This window comes from Rhinopithecus bieti, unplaced genomic scaffold (assembly GCF_001698545.2).
Source record: "Rhinopithecus bieti isolate Rb0 unplaced genomic scaffold, ASM169854v2 scaffold_41082, whole genome shotgun sequence".
Lineage (NCBI taxonomy): Eukaryota > Metazoa > Chordata > Mammalia > Primates > Cercopithecidae > Rhinopithecus > Rhinopithecus bieti.
Genome location: NW_016817890.1, coordinates 1,636,889 through 1,643,087, shown reverse-complemented (window position 1 = coordinate 1,643,087; position 6,199 = coordinate 1,636,889). Strand labels below are relative to the sequence as shown.

Sequence of the window (6,199 nt, the reverse complement as noted above, 5' to 3'; positions counted from 1 at the left end):
CTCCTGGATTCAAGCAATTCTCCTCCCTCAGCCTCCCAAGTAGCTGGGATTACAGGTGCCTGCCACCATGCCTGGCTAATTTTTGTATTTTTGGTAGAGACAGGGTTTCACAGTGTTGGCCAGGCTGATCTCAGATTCCTGACCTCAGGTGATCCACCTGCCTCAGCCTCCCAAAGTGTTGGTATTACAGGCGTGAGCCGCCGTGCCCAGCCAATACTAATATTTTAAATAAAACTGTTCTATCACTTGACTGAATGTAAGTACCATGGTGATTTGATATCCACTATTATCCATTTAAAGAAACTACTTGGCCAGGCGCGGTGGCTCATGCCTCTAATCCCAGGACTTTGGGAGGCTGAGGCAGGCAGATCACCTGAGGATAGGAGTTCGAGACTAGCCTGGCCAATATGGCAAAACCCTGTCTCTTCTAAAAATACAAAAATTAGCCAGCGTGGTGGCGGGCGCCTGTAATCCCCAGCTATTTGGGAGGCTGAGGGAGGAGAATCGCTTGAACCCGGGAGGCGGAGGTTGCAGTGAGCTGAGATTGCGCCACTGAACTCCTGTGTTGGTGACAGAGCAAGACTCTATCTGGGGGGAAAACAACGAAAAGAAAATACTGAACAAGCTCTACGTTAACAAACAGAAATGCCACGTCGTTACTTTTCTTCTTGAATGTATGGTTATATTTTGCTTCCTCTTACAGAATGGTATTCTAGTGTAATATATTTTACGCTTGAAAGCTTGTTATTTGGCTGGGCGCAGTGGCTCACACCTGTAATTCCAGCACTTTGGGAAGCCAAAGCGAGTGGATTCCCTGAGGTCAGGAGTTCAAGACCAGCCTGGTCAATATGGTAAAACCCTGTCTCTACTAAAAATACAAAAACTAGCCAGGCACCGTGGTGTGCTCCTGTAATCCCAGGTACTTGGGAGGCTGAGGCAGGAGAATTGTTTAACCTGGGAGGTGGAGGTTGCAGTGAGTCGAGATTGTGTGCCACTGTGCTCTAGCCTGGGCAACAGAGCGAGAAAAAAAGAAAGCTTGTTATTGATCACCTAATTTATATTTTCACAGAAATTTATATAGTATTAAATTACAGTTTACAAATTTGGGGGTCAGGAGGTGGTGGCTCACTTTGGGAGGCCAAAGTGGGAGGATTGCTTGAGCTTGAGGCCAGGAGTTTGAGACTATAGCGAGCTGTGACTGTATCATTGCACTCCAGCCTGGGTGACAGCGAGACCCTGTCTCTAAAAAATAAAAATAATAGGCCAGGTGCAGTGGCTCATGCCTATAATCCCAGGACTTTGGGAGGTGGAGGAGGATCACTTGAGCTCAGGAGTTCGAGACCAGCCTGGGCAACATAGTGAGACCCTGTCTCTACAAAAAAATACAGAAGTTAGCTGAGCATGGTGGTGCATGCCTGTAGTCCCAGCTACTTGGGAGGCTGAGGTGGGAGGATTGCTTGAGCCTGGGAGGCAGAAGTTGCAGTGAGCTGAGGTCATACCACTGCACTCTAGCCTGGGTGACAGAGCCAGATGCTATCTTTAAAAAGTAAAATTATGGCCAGATGCAGTGGCTCATGCCTGTAATCCCAGCACTTTGGGAGGCCATGGTGGGTGGATCATCTGAGGTCAGGAGTTCTAGACTAGCCTGACCAACATGGAGAAACCCCGTCTCTACTAAAAATACAAAAATTAGCCAGGCGAGGTGGCACATGCCTGTAATCCCAGCTAATTGGAAGGCTGAGGCAGGAGAATTGCTTGAATCCGGGTGGTGGAGGTTGCAATGAGCTGAGATTGCACCACTGTACTCCAGCCTAGACGACAAGATCAAAACTCTGTCTCAAAAAAAAAAAAAATTACTGGAGGCCAAACACAGAGACTCATGCCTATAATCCCAACACTTTGGGGAGGCCAAAGCAGGAGGATCACTTGAGCCCAGAATTTTGAAGTTGCAATGAGCTATGATCACACCACTGCACTCCAGCCTGGGTAAAATCAGCCTGGGTGACACAGCAAGACCTGTTTTTTTTGTTTTGTTTTGTTTTTTTGAGGAAAAAAAAAAGTCTCACTCTGTCACCCATGCTGGAGAGCAGTGGTGCACTCTCGGCTCACTGCAACCTCTGCCTCCTGTGTTCAAGCAGTTCTCTGCCTCAGCCTCCTGAGTAGCTGGGATTACAGGCACCTGCCACCACACCCAGCTAATTTTTGTATTTTTGTAGAGACGGGGTTTCACCATGTTGGCCAGGCTGATCTTGAACTCCTGACCTCTGGAACCACCCGCCTCGGCCTCCCAAAGTGCTGGGATTACAAGTGTGAGCCATCAAGCCTGGCCAAGACCCTGTCTTTAAAAAGAAAAAAGAGGCTGGGCGCGGTGGCTCAAGCCTGTAATCCCCAGCACTTTGGGAGGCCGAGACGGGCGGATCACGAGGTCAGGAGATCGAGACCATCCTGGCTAACATGGTGAAACCCCGTCTCTACTAAAAATACAAAAAACTAGCCGGGCGAGGTGGCGGCGCCTGTAGTCCCAGCTACTCGGGAGGCTGAGGCAGGAGAATGGCGTGAACCCGGGAGGCGGAGCTTGCAGTGAGCTGAGATCTGGCCACTGCACTCCAGCCTGGGTGACAGAGCAAGACTCCGTCTCAAGAAAAAAGAATGGAGAAAATTTTGTTACAATAATGTCTGTCACCCAGGCTGGAATGTGGTGACACAATCTTGGCTCACTGCAAACTCTACCTCCCAGGTTCAAGCGATTCTCATTCCTCAACCTCCCGAGTAGCTGGGACTACAGGTATGCGCCACCATGCCCAGCTAATTTTGTATTTTAGTAGAGACAGTTACACCATGTTGACCAGGCTGGTCTCAAACTCCTGACCTCAAGTGATTTGTTCACCTCAGCCTCCCAAAGTGCTGGGATTACAGGTAGGAGCCACCATGCCTGGCCTTTTTTTTTTTTTTTTTTTTTTTTTTTTTCTTTTTTGAGATGGAGTCTTCCTCTGTTACCCAGGCTGGAGTGTAGTGTCATGATCTCAGCTCCCTGCAACCTCTGCCTCCTGGGTTCAAGCAATCCTCCCACCTCAGCCTCCTGAGTAGCTAGGATTACAGTTGTGTGGCACCATGTCTGGCTATGTTTTTCATATTTTTAGTACAGACTAGTTTTCATCATGTTGGCCAGGCTGGTCTCGAACTCCTGACCTCAAGTAATCCACCTGCTCAGCCTCCCAAAGTACTGGGATTATAGGCATGAGCCACCGCACCTGGCCACATTAATGTCACTTAATTAGTTGAATTCCTTCTGGGTTACAAGCCAAAAATCACATAGTGACCTATCATCGAAACTTATTTTTAATGACAACAGAATTAGAACCTCCTTTGCCTTTGTTGAAAGCAAAGATCTGGCAATTGCCAGGTATGCAAAGCTCCTTGTTATTTGGTTAATAGAGCCCTTCACCTTTGATTGGTGCCCCTGGAGGTTTTCATTCCCTCTCCAGTCCCCAACCCCCAGTGCTGTAGGGTAAAATTCCTTTGCAAAGTGTGAGGAGGGAGGTGGGAAAGAAGCAGCACCTGGATGTCAGTGCCAGTTCTCCTGAAGATGGATCATAGGAAAGAAAACCAATGGAGGCTGGGCACCTGGATGTCAATTTCCTAGAAACACAGGAAACTAATGCAAAAGTGAGACCTGGCCAGGCAGGGTGACTCAGGCCTGTAAACCCAGGAATTTGGGAGGCTGAGGTAGGAGGATCCCTTGAGCCCAGGAGTTGGAGATCAGCCTGGGCAACATAGTGAGACCCCTGGGAGTAGGGGAGCTGAAGATCACTTGCACCTGGGAGGCTGAGGCTGCAGTGAGCTAGGATCACACCACTGCACTCCAGCCTGGGCAATAAAGTGTGACCCTGACTTAAAAAAAAGGAGAGAGACTCCTTTTGCGGGTGTCAACCAGCTCTTAGAGGATGCCATGAAGGCCTTGGGCACACTATGAGAGTACAAGGTGTTGGGTCAATCCCTGCCCACCCCCAAATGCCACACACCGCCCCTCTACCGCATGGGAGTCTTTGCGCCTAATCATGTTGTCGCCAAGTCCCGCTTCTGGTACTTTGTATCTCAAAGAAGATGAAGAAGTCTTCTGGGGAGATTGTCTACTGTGGGCTGGTGTTTGAGAAGTTCCCCCCGCGGCTGAAGAGCTTCGGCATCTGGCTGTGCTATGACTCCCAGAGCGGCACCCACAGCATGTACTGAGAATACCGGGACCTGAACACTGTGGGCACTGTCACCCAGTGCTACCGAGACATGGGCACCCGGCATCCCGCCTGGATCCATTCCATCCAGATCATGAAGGTGGAGGAGATCGCAACCAGCAAGTGCCCGTGGCTGCCGTCAAGCAGTTCCACGACTCCAAGATCAAGTTCCTGCTGCCCCACGGGGTCCTGTGCTGTCAGCACAAGCCACACGTCACCACCAGGAGACCCAACACCTTCTTCTAGGTACAGGGCCCTCGCCCAGTGTGTGCCCCAAATAAACTCATGAACGCCCCGGTATTAAAAGAAAAAAAGAAAGATTCCGGTCGCGGTGGCTCACATCTGTAATCCCAGCACTTTGGGAGGCTGAGGTGGGCAGATCACCCGAGGTCAGGAGTTCGAGACCAGCCTTGCCAACATGGTGAAACCCCATCTCTACTAAAAATACAAAAATTAGCTGGGCGTGGTGGTGCATCCCTGTCCATAATCCCAGCTACTCTGGAGGCTGAGGCATGATAATCGCTTAAACTCAGGATGCAGAGGTTGCAGTGAGCCGAGATCACGCCACTGCACTCCAAATTGGGCAACAGAGTGAGACTTTGTCTCCAAAAAAAAAAAAAAAAAAAAAATAGGGAGAGAGAGAGTCCCTGGGAGTTCATTGTAGAAGGAAAATTACAATAAGGATGGGGGAAAAGGGTGCATTAGAGAAGGTACATCATCCCCTCCCATGCTGGCTTAGGGCTCCTCTGGCTGGGCACTTCTGTTTCTCACTCTGGGCTAGGAATTCTTGTTTTCCAGAGAATTCTCAGTGCCAGGGCATGGGACCTGCTCAGGAAATGGTTGATTCACTGGCTGCATGAATGAATGAATGAATGAATGACATTTGAAGGACAGGTAGCAGTTGACTATAGGAAACAGGAGAATGAGTATTCCTGAGAAAATTAAAAATATAATTTAAAATTAAGAAATGAATGCTGGGCACAGTGGCTCATGCCTGTTATCCCAGCACTTTGGGAGGCCAAGGCAGGTGAATCACCTCAGGTCGAGAGTTCAAGACCAGCCTGACCAACATGGAGAAACCCATCTCTACTAAAAATACAAAATTAGGCGGGCGTGGTGGCACATGCCTGTAATCCCAGCTACTCAGGAGGCTGAGGCAGGAGAATCACTTGAACCTGGGAGGCGTAGGTTGCGATGAGCTGAGATCATGCCATTGCATTCCAGCCTGGGCAACGAGAGCAAAACTCTATCTCAAAAAAAAAAAAAAAAAAAAAAAAAAAAAAAAAAATTATTATAAAGATCACCTAATCCTGAAGCTAAGCTATGAGTGAGGCAGAAGAATAGGGCCTGGAGGCAGGGAACCCAAGGACTTCCTAGAACTAAATCAAATGGAAACACTTCAGCTATGACAGGAAATATCCTCCTCATTTACATAGGGTGTATATCAAGTAAATAACTTTGTAACTTTACTTCATTCTCTTCATTTGCATAGGGACTACACCAAGTAACCAATGGAAACCTCTAGAGGGTATTTAAAACCCAGAAGATTATGTAATGGGGCTCTTGAGCCCCTAAGTCCGGCCCCGTTCCCACCATGTGGAGTGTACTTTCATTTTCAATAAATCTCTTCTTTTGTTGCTTTATTCTTTCCTTGCTTTGTCTGTGTGTTTTGTCCAATTCTTTGTTCAAGATGCCAAGAACCTGGACACCCTCCACTGGTTACATGAGGATACAAAGGCATAAGAATGATATAATGGACAAGCTGCGGTGGCTTACATCTGCAATCCCAGCACTTTGAGAGCGGGAGGAGAGCTGATCACGAGGTCAGGAGTTCAAGATCAGCCTGGCCAACAGAGTGAAACCTCATCTCTACTAAAAATACAAAAATTAGCCGGGCATGGTGGTGCGCAGCTGTAATCCCAGCTACTCAGGAGGCTGAAGCAAGAGAATTGCTTGAACCCAGGAGGCAG

General features: G+C 48.5%; 1 pseudogene; it reads left to right on the top strand.

The window, feature by feature from the left end:
* The first annotated feature begins 3,949 nt into the window (after positions 1-3,949).
* LOC108518157 (60S ribosomal protein L18a pseudogene) lies at positions 3,950-4,520 on the top strand (annotated as a pseudogene).
* The last annotated feature ends 1,679 nt before the right edge of the window (positions 4,521-6,199 follow it).